Genomic DNA, 12,770 nt, shown 5'->3' with positions numbered 1-12,770 from the left:
AGATTTTTAGGTCATCAACATCCGCCCCATAGTTATTATTTATAAATAATACTAAATTATATATTAAAAATGGCAGTTAATGTTGACCCGATATTTCACTTAGGCCTATAATAATTGTGCGAGATAGACCAACTATATATTTTTTAACAGAACACCCAACCTTCAGGTTCAGCATACGCCACTGATAACTGCATCATAAAATGTACATTATATCAATTATGTTTAAATATAAAGTATGAAAACAACAGGGGAATTTTAAAGTCAGATCGAAAGTTCTCAATGTAGGTACTATCAATTTTCTTATCTACAGTTTCTACTCTCTGACGCTAGTTCCATTTTTTCATTCTCTATGGAATTCGCGATCATCGCTCAACGCGTAACTATGGATATATATATTTATCCATGGCGTAACAATGCCTTCTTCAACTATGCAAATGACATATTGGACCGCCATTATGAGTTTTGATTTCATTTAAAGCAAGCAAAGATAGCGCTTTATGGAGAGTACGTGAATTGAGGAGCTCGGTTCGATTCCCATGGGACAACTAGGATAAACCTCTTCCCACTGAGGTAAGCTATCTAAGTTATATTACGATTCCTGCTTGAAAATTGCAACAATAAATAGGGAATAAAAACATTTACGATTTGTAGCGTCAATGACTATTCTACGAATAAATGTGTATACTGGAAGCTGATAATTAAGCCTCGATTAGAAGACACATTTAAAAATACTAGTACCTAACGCGTGACGCAATATAAAAATTACTGAGGGCAATGAGAATTCATGATTTTAATACATTATATTGATTTATGGCCATCCTTTCTTATCAATAAATAGAAACAAAATTAATCGTGGAATGCAGCGCTTCTGAAAGTGTGGAATTCTGTGAATCGTAAATTGTATTTAAATAATATTTTAAATTTGGAGAATAGTTCAACGGGTAAATGTATACAGTCACGAAAAACGAATCAATAAAAACCTGAGATGTCACCAATAATAATTATAATATAATCGTAATATTACAAAATAAATATTAAGAATTTTTATATTTCATTATTGTTAATACTACTAAAGTTCTAAGAAGAAATATAATATCAGTTTCATATCTGGATTCTCTGCGTATTTATCCACGAAAATAAATTACCGAAATAGGTTAAATGCAGAATAAGAAATTAGGCTACAGTTTTTTTGCCCTAAAACCAAATAAATTACACAAAAAAAAAATTGTAGGCTTTAAAAAGGAACATATTCATCCCACTGAGCAGAATAATTAAGTACGGTACTGGATTTTATATATTGTGTTAATTATTAAATACTCTGCCTTGACCTATTTCATTACTATTAATACTATTAAAGATCTAAAAATAAATATAATATTAACCAGTTTCATATCTGGATTCTCTGCGTATTTATTCACGAAAACAAATTACCGGTACCGAAATAGGCTAAATGCAAAAACATGAATGAAGCTACAGCATTCCACCCTAAAACCAGATAATTAGGGAAATTTCCTAGTACCTGGTACTCGTTACATAAGCCATTAAGTCAGCCATTGTTGTATATTCATAAGAGATGTGTATTTTTTCCCTGGACCAAAAATATATTACAAACTGACTAAAATCACATCTAGTAACAAACTATTGAAAATCTTTTCAGAAAGGAACCACTGTGGAAACACAAAAAAGACTTACGTGACGAGTACCGGGTACTAGAAAACTACCATGTGCACATCAAAATAAATTGAAAATGCAAGTTTTTGACGGTATGTGCATTATTAACATAGTTTCAATTCTACATTTACATCCACTTCAATAAATAATAATAATAATAATAATAATAATAATAATAATAATTCTAGCACTAATGAGAGTCCACTGCTGTGGTCTCGTGGTAGCAGGCCGGGGTTCAATTCTCCGCTTGGGACTAGTTGCCTGGGTGAGGTTTTTGCCTCACTCCTATGGATGAATATCAGGCGTATGGAATCCCAATCATTCTCGCCACTTCCTCCCCCCCCCCCCAATCATCCTTTCCTTATCATTCTGCTTGTATTCTTGGTTTTCAGATCGCCCCTGTGGTGGCCCTCCGAAGCTCCTGACGCTCTCGGCTGGCCTCCACGGATATGGTAGTTGGTGACCCAGCAGCAGAACCCACTTCCCTTCCGACGAGAGGGGTGGCCTATACCTCAGACCGTTTGCCGGGGAATGTGGGGGCTGTTGAGATGGAATGGTACACGGACTTGAAGCGATGGTGGGACTGGTCATTAGGGTGTTGGGGGTTAGGTCGGTTCGGCGTGGGTGCGGTCATTGGGCTACAACTCATTCCAGGGGTGTACAATAGATCTCAGGTCGCGGTGTATAGGGATGTTCCCCTCCCAGTCTCATAGACAGAAAATGAAATTTCGAAATCCTCCCATACCACAAATGGGACTGTTCTCTCATTTGCGTTGTGTTAGTTCATAATGAAATGAAAGTGAGAAATGTATTAATATTTCAAAGGATAACACATTTTAGAAAGGAACTAAGTCAAAATTTGCTACATTTTAGGAGAGCAAAAAAAAAAAAAAAACTTATTTTCATGAATATGTTAAATACGAGTGTACGAGTCCCGTACTATACATATCAACTTGATGTTAGAGATACAGGGGAAGGTTTGACTAAGTTCATTTCTTTGCAAATCAATACTTCATGAAAGTATTAATCATTTCATCACAAAAAAAAATGCAAATTTTGACTTTGCTTCTTTTTAAAACGTGCGATTTAAATATACATGTGGTATATATTAATTATAGGTTAAGGTAGGACACATATTTTATCATCTAAGTTAATTATGTATATGGGTTTGCTGCAGTAATGTGTACTTAAAATCAATTGTTCTTCATAAAATACTACTTTAACTAAATTTCAATATAATAACAAAACAACAACAATAATGATAATTATTATAACAATATCAATAATATTTAATTACAAATTGCTTTTAGAAAATCCAGAGGTTCATTGCCTCCCTCACAACAGCCCGCATCACACAGTGTGCAATTGGGACATTCCATGAAAAACAGGACATTATTATGAATTTATCATCATTTATTTTTTTCAAGTAAAAGTTTTGTAAAATGGTACATAAAACCCTGAATTAAGTAGAAACACATTGCCTTTTCAATTGTTTCAAAATTTAACTGTGGTACATGTGCATTTAAGATGACCTCTATCAGCCATTTCCCACTAGACTGAAACTGCATTGTTTTTGAGACTCTCAGTTGCTTAACAAACATTATTGTGCAACTTTTTCCTGTTGTGTGAAAAGTGAATATATATTTTAACACAAGTTTATTATTATAACGTTATAAATGTGTTAAGTAATTATTAATTAAGCCAGTGAAAAGAATTAACATCTATGTCCCACATGTGACTCAAAATAGGTTATATTTTGTTTTGCAAAAGAAATATATTCATTAAAAAAACTTTGAGTAACTTTTTTCCTTCTTTTTTAATCAACAATTGCATGACCACATTTTGAAATTGTTTTATTAATTACAAACAATTAAATAATAATTTTCATTGTTGTCCCACACATAACCATCCTATATGGGACATGTATGCAATTTTATTTTTATCACCTTTGTAATCAAAACAAAACTTGCTCTCCAAGTCTGTTAGAAATTCAAAGTGCTCTTTGATCACGCACAAGTGTACTTTTATTTACTGCAGCTGTTTTCTATAAAGGACAATGTAAAATGTACCTTATCTGTTCTGACTGCTAATCTAAGACAAAGACACTGTGTTTGTGTTCACTTTCTATATGATGAAATCATTCGATCAGGTAGTGATGAGCTGAAGTTAGAAATAATATGGAGAGATGGGCCATCGTCAGAATTTTAAAATAAGTTCATGGTAAAGATGCTGGAAATATAGGATATTTCAAAAGTCAGTTCAAGCATTAAACAGCTATAAATATTATAATATTTGAGATAGGGAAAAAACAAAAATATCACAGTGTTGGACAAACAGCGGGATTTACAAAACATTGGGAAGATGTCCGCCATTCTTTTGTTCAATGTACAATATTCTGTCAGCGACACCATGCACAGCATTTTGCAGATAATATCTTGGAATATTGGCAATTTCTTGCGAGATAGCATCTTTCAGTTGCAGTAAAGTCGTTGAATGTGTCAGAAAAACTCGCTCTTTAAGGTAACCCCACAACCAAAAAGTCGGTCGGATTGAAATCTAGAGATCGCAGAGGGCACTTGTTGGAAAGTGCCTACTGATGACACGATCGTCAAACATCTGCGTAATTAATTGTTTTTCAGGGATAAAGATGTGGGGTAGAGCGCCCATATCGTGATTCCTCAGTCTAGGGATGACGAAGTTCTGTAACATGCTTAATAGTGCTCCCCATTTACTGTAACAGTCTGTCTTATTCCATTATTGTCCACACCTGTGGAGTAACGGTTATCGCGTCTGGCCGGGAAACCAGGTGGCCCGGGTTCGATTCCCGGTCGGAGCAAGTTACCTGGTTGAGGTTTTTTTCCCGGGGTTTTCCCTCAACCCAATATGAGCAAATGCTGGGTAACTTTCGGTGCTGGACCCTGGACTCATTTCACCGGCATTATCACTTTCATCTTATCAGACACTAAATAACCTAAGATGTTGATAAAACGTCGAAAAATAACCTACTAAAAATTAATGGTGGAGTTAACACGCGTAATTGAGGTTCTTTTTCCGACCAAAGTCATCAGGAGGCACTTTCCAACAATGTGGCCTCCGCGATCTCCAGATTTCAATCCGTCCAACTTTTGGTTGTGGGGTTACCTTAAAGAACGAGTTTTCCTGACATCCAACAACCCTACTGCAAATCTGTGCTTCAGTGGCTAGCCATGATAATATCTTTGAAAAATATTGGAGTGCAAGAGGTCAAATGACTTTATTGTCAAACGCCTGGCATTAGAAAACAACAACAACCCCACTGTAACTGAAAGATGCCATCTCGCAAGAAATTGCCAATATTTCAAGACATTACCTGCAAAATGCTGTGCATGGTCTCGCAGACAGAACGCTATACGTTGAACAAGAGAACGGTGGACATCTTACCAATGTTTTGTAAACCCTGTTATGTGCTCAATACTGTGATGTTTTTGTTTTTTCCCTATCTCAAATATTATAATATTTATAGCGGTTTAGTGCTTGAACTGACTTTTGAAATACCCTATACTTTTTGAGAAGTACAAGATAGATTTTGCTTGGAAGTATTTTCACATTAGGAATAATAATCAAAAAGTTAAAAAAAAATAATTTCATAAAAAACGAAAGCAAGTACTTATAATTACCCAAATATTTTGCTGAACTAGCCTCACAGGTTGTTAGCAGTACCCATATCTATCATGTGGCAGAGAATCATATTATACTGACTCTGAAGTAATTGCAGGTGCATGCTTGTGACAAAATTGAAGTCTCGGTTTTGGTACAGGCTGGAGTTTCAAATCACTTCAAGTGGCCTGAACGACCTGACGAATCTCCTACAGCCAACAAGAGATTGTCAAGAAGCTGTTACCTCTAGATGTTGTGAATAATCATGGAGTTTTTATTTTTCAGAGCATTTTTAACGTAGAATAAACTGTTGTATTTTGTTATTTATGAAGAACATTCCTGTTTCAAATTTGTTGATATTTCCCTAGTTTTGTGATATTTATGATTTTTTTTTTGATATTCCATTAAAAATTTACGTATAATAGCCTAAGAGTATTTACAGTCATCTGTTTTAATTCCTCCCATAAGGGTAAAAGTCCCACACGTGACCCCCTGTGTCCCACACGTGACCAACAAAAAAAAAAATTCTACAGGCTCACCAGTTAATGTTTTGTTCAATGTGATTGGGTGAGATTATAGAATTTTCTGCAAGTAATTCAGAAAAAAAATACAGCATGACAGCATTACCAGATGGGCTGAATTTTCTATCATAACTCAGTAATTTGTTATGTTAGGGAAATGCATGTGTCCCACACGTGACCATCATGTGTCTTGTATTGTCTAAGTACACAAAAAAGATATAAATTTTCATAGCTCAAAAAATCAGTCATTGTTGGCACTTTCTTTTTGGCATGCAAGACTTTTAATTAAAAAATTTACTTAACTAATTATATGAAGATATGTGATTAAGAAATTAGTATAAATGTCCCACACGTGACCATGGAATATCCCAATTTCTTAATCTACTGTAGATGGACACAATTAATAACTTCTCTCCTATTCAACAGATTTTCATGATATTTTATGCCGAACATTAAGGTAGTGTATTTGTTTCAGTATAAACTCTGATTACGATTGTGGAAAGGGAACTACAGTACCTCTTTATAGGTGGTGAATTTAGGCAAAATTAATAACTTCCTTCCTATCTAACATATTTTCATGAAACTTTATGCAGAACTTAAAGGTAGCTATTTGATCTGAGTACAAACTCTGATTACGTTTGTGTAAGGGAAACTACCCTTTACAGGGACTGAATTTAAACAAAATTTATAACTTCTTTCCTACCTAATGTATTTTCATGAAACTTTATGCAAAACTTGAAGGTAGCATATTCGATTTGTATACAAACTCTGATTACGTTTAAATAACAAAAACTACCTTTTTATAGAGGTGCATTTAGACAAAATTAGTAGGCCTAACTACCAATAGAATAGAATTTATTAAAAATTTATGTGATATAAAATATATTTCTTACCGTTAAACATTTACTTTCAATAAAAAATGTTGAATTCATAATATATGTTGTGAACTGTTGAAGTGCGTTAAATACACGTACGATAATGTTTGCAGAATCACACAGAATCGATAGATGAGTTCATTTATTCTTCTTGTGTTAGGGCTTCGGGTGGTTTTTAAAAAAACTTCTTGTCACTTTATCGTCAATAGTGGTCCCTCATCCAGGTGTCATTCTATCAACCAGAACACCCATTTCACTTTGTTTCCTTATGAAATTTAACAGTAGAATAATTAAGTTACACATAGATCAGAATTTTCCGACAGTTGTTAGGTTAACCAAACACTCCCTGTTACACTTTTTAAATATTAACAGAACTTACTCTTGAGTAAATACACTTGCCTAACCTATTACATCACATATTTTATATTTTGAACATCATCTCGTAAAATAACGATAATACAATAATTTTGTTATCTATATACACATACTTTCATATACACGTTCACACATAGATTTAACATTCTTGCTATAACATTTTTAACAACAAAAATAGCCAGGTATATTCAACATTCCCTACAAACGAAACAGGAATCTGTTTTAAATAGAAATGCAAAAGAAGTGAATGAGTAGTCCTTTCCTTTTCTTCTTGTACAAATACCTGAATTAGTCCATAACACCATATACATGCACACACATAGGCTTTTCACTCTTGCTAGAGCACATTCTAGAAACATAACAAAACTTCTCCAGATATGTTTTAAGTTCTCCAACATACATTATCATATGTACTAAACCGAGACCTAGACTCCTAAACATAGCCAAAATAAGTGAATGATTAATCCTTTCCGTTTCTAGTCGTACAAGTAGGCTGCCTGGTTCACACGAGAGGAATGTCTGCGGAAAGGCAGCTGTGCGGCAGCCGCACCATTCTGAGGTCACACAAGCGGATAAAGGACGGACGGAAGGATTTGAGGTGGACAGTCGCCATAGACACTAATCACCATGCAGTACTAGTGTACTTCGAAATGCAATTATTGATATGAAAAGTAAAGATGAAGACATTGAGTACATCCAATAGTCAACAGTCCTTTATTACAAGGAACTTTTTATGTGTTGTTTAACAAGTTGCGCAAGAAGGAATCAATTTATTTTAATTAACTTCAAAATCACATTTCTCAGTTTCGATGAATTGTACCATACTCTGAAAAATGCCTTCAGAAAGAATATATTAAGGTAAGATTGACTATACCTCCAATACAATGCTGTCTATGACATTTATGGTAAATTAATACCAATAGTTGTATGCATTTAATTGTTGAAATGAAGCTGTAATAAGTAATAAGTGCATTTAATTTCGTATTAACTTTGGAGAAAATATATTATGGTACTCACATTACCAGTACTTTAATAGAAGGTAAAGAGAGAGGAATTAGAAGGAAGTATCAATACTAAAAAATAGAGTTTACTGAAATGAAATATATTAATCGATGGCCCAAAACTAGATTGTTCCAAGTCCATTTTACTATTTTTATTTTTCAGGAGAGCTATTTTAAGCTTCTGACATTCAAAGCTTCATGAAACAATTTGGAATAGCTTCATAACAACCTTATGGAGAGGAATATTTACAATTTTGTTCGATTCATATATGCAGACAAGAACTGGAACACAATGAAACACAGACTTAGAACAGTCTGGTTCTCAACCATCGTAATGTTAAGCCTACTGTTTGTTTTATTTTCAGAAACTGAAATGTTATCAGTGTTATCACTTTATTAAAAAGCACATAGAGAAATTAATGAAGTAAAAAGTAAATGTCATAAATTAAAATAATTTATGTATTATTGTATAGGCTTATGCGAAAAATATTTGACAAGGACTACTTATTAACACATTTCCTTTCTGTGTCGGAATGTTCCATGAAATTGGGAAACAGTACACAACAAATTTCATACCAGGGTGAACATTTTTTGTTTCTGTCCTTGTACTCTTCATTTTGAATGTCCTAAATATATGGCCTTTTCTCATTCTCGATCACAAACACCTCAACGTCAACTTTCTCTACATCCATATCCCCATTGAATACAATCACAATGCGCAATGCAACACTACAAGTTAAAAAATTGCAACAGCCAGTACTACAATACGTGTGTGATATGTCGACTGTGACTCAAGCAGACGTTGCAAAGGGTTTTCTCGGGGTACTCCCGTTTCCCTCTATCATTCCATCAACACACTCCACCTACCCCTCATCTATCATCTGCAATAGTAAAAAATAGATGGGGGTAGAAGTGCTTACGGATTTCCTATGCTGATATAGGAAGGGTTTGGGGCTCATCAGCCCGTATGCCTGGCTCTATCAGGGGCTCAGATAGGATGCCCATCTGTCAGCCGACGGTGGCAGGAAAGGCTTGGGTCTCTGGCCCCTGAGATTTATCAGGCTACTCGTCTGTGAAACGGGACCTAGCTCTATTAGGGGCTGATGCAGAATGGCCCACCTGTCAGCATCAGATTCACGAATGTCGCACAGGCCACCTGTCAGATTTGGACAATCGTCGCATATAGGCCTATAGACACACAAAGGGCCAAAGCATGCCTAAAGTATCGAGTCCTGCTCTCGCAAAAGCCAAAATATGTCGTCTGGACACTCGCCGCCAAACTGTCGCATCTGCTAGTGTGATTGATGCAATATAATTCAATAGCTCTTAGCTAACTTGCGGCCACTGTGTGGCGTCCGTTCCGCTATGGGCGATGCGGCTTGCATGCAGAGACATTCCGCTGCTGCAGACTGTCCGTCCTATGTGAACTGCTACATTTAAATTAGTGTGCCATAGAAAATGGTGCGGCCGCCGCGCGGCTGCCGTTCCGCAGACATTCTGCTCGTGTGAACCGGGCCAATTCAATAATCTCATATTTAGACTAAAATCAAGGAGCACTAAAATAGTAGAAAAATCGTATTACAAACACTTACAATTGTTCATCGCCGTATATCTTGAAGCTACGTGTTTTACAGGTGCAATAATTTTAGTTCCTGAAAATTCTGAGAATATAGCCTATGCCACTGCACTTTCGCTCAAAATTTTTTCATTCTGTTTATAGTATTTTAAAAAATTCCTTCATCATATGTGCTGATGCCGTCAGTTGGTAATGCAGAAAATCTGCAGCACGCCAAGCCTTCACGAATACAGCATTTTCTGTTTTTTTTTTTTTTAATTTTAGTAGGTTATTTTACGACGCTTTATCAACAGCTTAGATTATTTAGCGTCTGAATGAGATGAAGGTGATAATGCCGGTGAAATAAGTCCGGGGTCCAGCACCGAAAGTTACCCAGTATTTGCTCATCTTGGGTTGAGGGAAAACCCCGGAAAAAACCTCAACCAAGTAACTTGCCCCGACTGGGAATCGAACCCGGGCCACCTGGTTTTGCGGCCAGACGCGCTGACCATTACTCCACAGGTGTGGACAGCATTTTTCTGTTGGAGGGTCTACTAACAATAGGGTTTGTCGTTCAGTTGTGACGTGGACCATATCTGCTGCAGTAGGTTTTTTTGCTCCAGCCCAAGTCGTTTTTGCAGTTCCGCAATTAGTTATTCGGTGTTTCAGCGTATCTAGGAAACCGCATATTTTACATGCAGGCGAGTCCGTCAGATGGTGTCGGTGTTCCCTTTCTTCCGTCGGTATAATTTGGTTGATATAACAATAAACTGTTGTGTGCCATGCAGTAGGAATATTGGCCAGATTTATATTGTGCCAGATTTTGTGCCAGCGTTGATTCGGAAATTGTTAAACAATACGTGGGGGATGAACATTGTTCTTCATGATGTGTTTATGAATTAATTTTGTTTCTTGTTTCGTGTCCGATGTGATGAGTTCTGGAGGGTATGACTCTATTAACTGCTATAAGCTTTGTATCGCCTTTGGTAGTGGGGATTTTCTGCTACGCAATTGTGGAATGTGTCGTTTCCAGAAATCATTGTCCATGGGATCACTTTCTCCTCGTTGTCACTTAGAATGTTTCGTGTTATAAATGCTTTGCATTTTTCTTTCACTGCCATCATTTGCAATCCTCCTTTCCCTTTTGACAAAACCAACTGTGTTTTCTTTAGTTTATAGAGGTAACCTTTCCAAATATAGAAACTAACAACTCGTTCAAGGACCTTAGCATATTTATCTGGAAGTGGAAGAATTTGTGCTAGGTACCACAATTTGGACAAACAGAAAATATTAACATGCCACACTCTTTCAAAAAGATTTAGATTTCTGTGTATCTGTTAAAATAGTGTAACTCTTGTGCAGGCAGTTGTCTTTTTCCAGTTTATTTCAACCATTTCATCGAAAGAATCATAAACTGTCATTCCTAGCATCTTCGTTTGCCATACCGTAGTGATATCATTAAATGTATGTCCGTCAGGCCAGCTACCCAAGGGTAACAAGAAAGACTTCTGTGTGTTCAATTGTGCACAGAAGGCTGCACTGTATGTTTCTACAATCCGTGGCAGTGTCATACAATCGTCTATGTCACAAAGAAGAAAGACCACATCATCTGCGTACACTCTGCTTGTGAATAACGGGAACGTTGTTCGTTGTTCCGAATTTAAGTTCTGATGTAGGACTACCATTCGAATAAGGAGTTTCACACTAAGCTCAAACAGGAACATAGATAACAGACAACCTTGCTGGACAGGTGCTTGGATGGGAATTCGTTTTGTAAAGAAGCCATTAACTTGGACTCTGGAATGTGCAGTACTATATATGTTTTTGATAATCTAATAATTTTATCCGGTATGCAGAAGCATTCATGACCCGTTGTAAGTACAGGTGATTAACCTGATCAAATGCCTTATTGAAATCCACTGAGAACAATGGTCCCTTATCATCATGATGTTCTTCAAAATGAAGCACCGTGTCGTGATTGGTGGAAAGATTACGTATAGTGGATTCTTCTGAAACACTGCATGTCTGACCAATTTCAAATATATCCCGAAAGGCCGGCTTCAATCTATTGGCTAGTACTTTCATCAACTGCTTGTAGTCTGTGTTTAGTAAGGTGATAGGGCGATACTCCGCCACTTTATTCGGGTTATTCGTTTTCGGAATTAGTGTCACTATACCATCACTGAAACCTTCGATAACTGAACCAGTGTCTAAAATATAATTCATCAGCTCTAACAAATAGTCCTTAATTAATCGCCAATGAGTCTTGTATAATTGATAAGTTAGTCCATCGGGGTCAGGTACAGTGTTTTTGGGCTCGCCTTCTAATGCTGAGCGAATTTCTTCTTCAGTAATTGGCAGCTGAAGATCCTGTTGTTGTTGTAAACTCAGATGTCTGTTCACACTTTTCAAAATGTTTGTTGTTGCCTTTCGTGATGTAGGAGCTGCATCATACAGTGAAGTAAAAAATTCCTCAACTTCTTTGATGCAAAGTTTATCTATATATTTGATTCTACCCTTTTGTTTTTCCTTTACCAAATGGTAAACCCCACATAGTTTTTCTTCGTGCTCGGACCATCACGGCACGCATAACTTGCTTGTCCATCTCACAGATTTTCAACTATTTCTGTCCATTTGTTGCCCTCTGTTTTTTGTGCCTCATACAATTCAAACATCTGATAGTAAAAATTGTGTCTCTCGTTTCTTGAGATCGGTGAATCCCTACAGACTGATAAAATGATTTGACACCAGGCTTATTATTTTCATTCATTTTTGCATTATATTAAATTTTGAATTTCTAACCCTTGTGTTTAAAGTTTCGAAATGTTGTTCAAATTGGTATTTGTACTCTGGTATAAATAACAACGGTTCATTAAGTTTTCAATAACTTTTCCCATTTAGAGGGAGATGTGAATCTGCCTGCATGGAAATGCAGACACAAGCATGATCAGAAAACGGTGTCAGGATAACTTGGATTCTGTATACATCTGTTGAATGCGGTCTCGTGATATAAAAGCTGTCTAATCTGGATGATACGTTCTGTGTACGGAAAGTATATTCTACATCATTGCCATGAAGAGTTCCCAGGTATCCATAAACTGTAGCTCTCTTGTTAAATTTTCTAATGCTTGTGATG

General features: G+C 36.1%; 1 long non-coding RNA gene across 2 annotated transcripts; it reads left to right on the top strand.

Annotated features, from left to right (window-relative positions):
- The first annotated feature begins 310 nt into the window (after positions 1-310).
- Positions 311-8,824, top strand: LOC138715320 (uncharacterized). 2 transcript variants are annotated; one of them, XR_011336241.1, is made up of 3 exons: positions 311-570; positions 2,064-2,227; positions 7,559-8,824. It is a non-coding gene; the product is annotated as an uncharacterized lncRNA (long non-coding RNA). The 2 variants fall into 2 exon arrangements; XR_011336242.1 differs by having other exon boundaries at positions 2,064-2,470.
- The last annotated feature ends 3,946 nt before the right edge of the window (positions 8,825-12,770 follow it).

This window comes from Periplaneta americana, chromosome 15, assembly GCF_040183065.1.
Source record: "Periplaneta americana isolate PAMFEO1 chromosome 15, P.americana_PAMFEO1_priV1, whole genome shotgun sequence".
NCBI classification, from domain to species: Eukaryota; Metazoa; Arthropoda; class Insecta; order Blattodea; family Blattidae; genus Periplaneta; species Periplaneta americana.
This window is presented reverse-complemented; position numbering and strand designations above follow the sequence as displayed.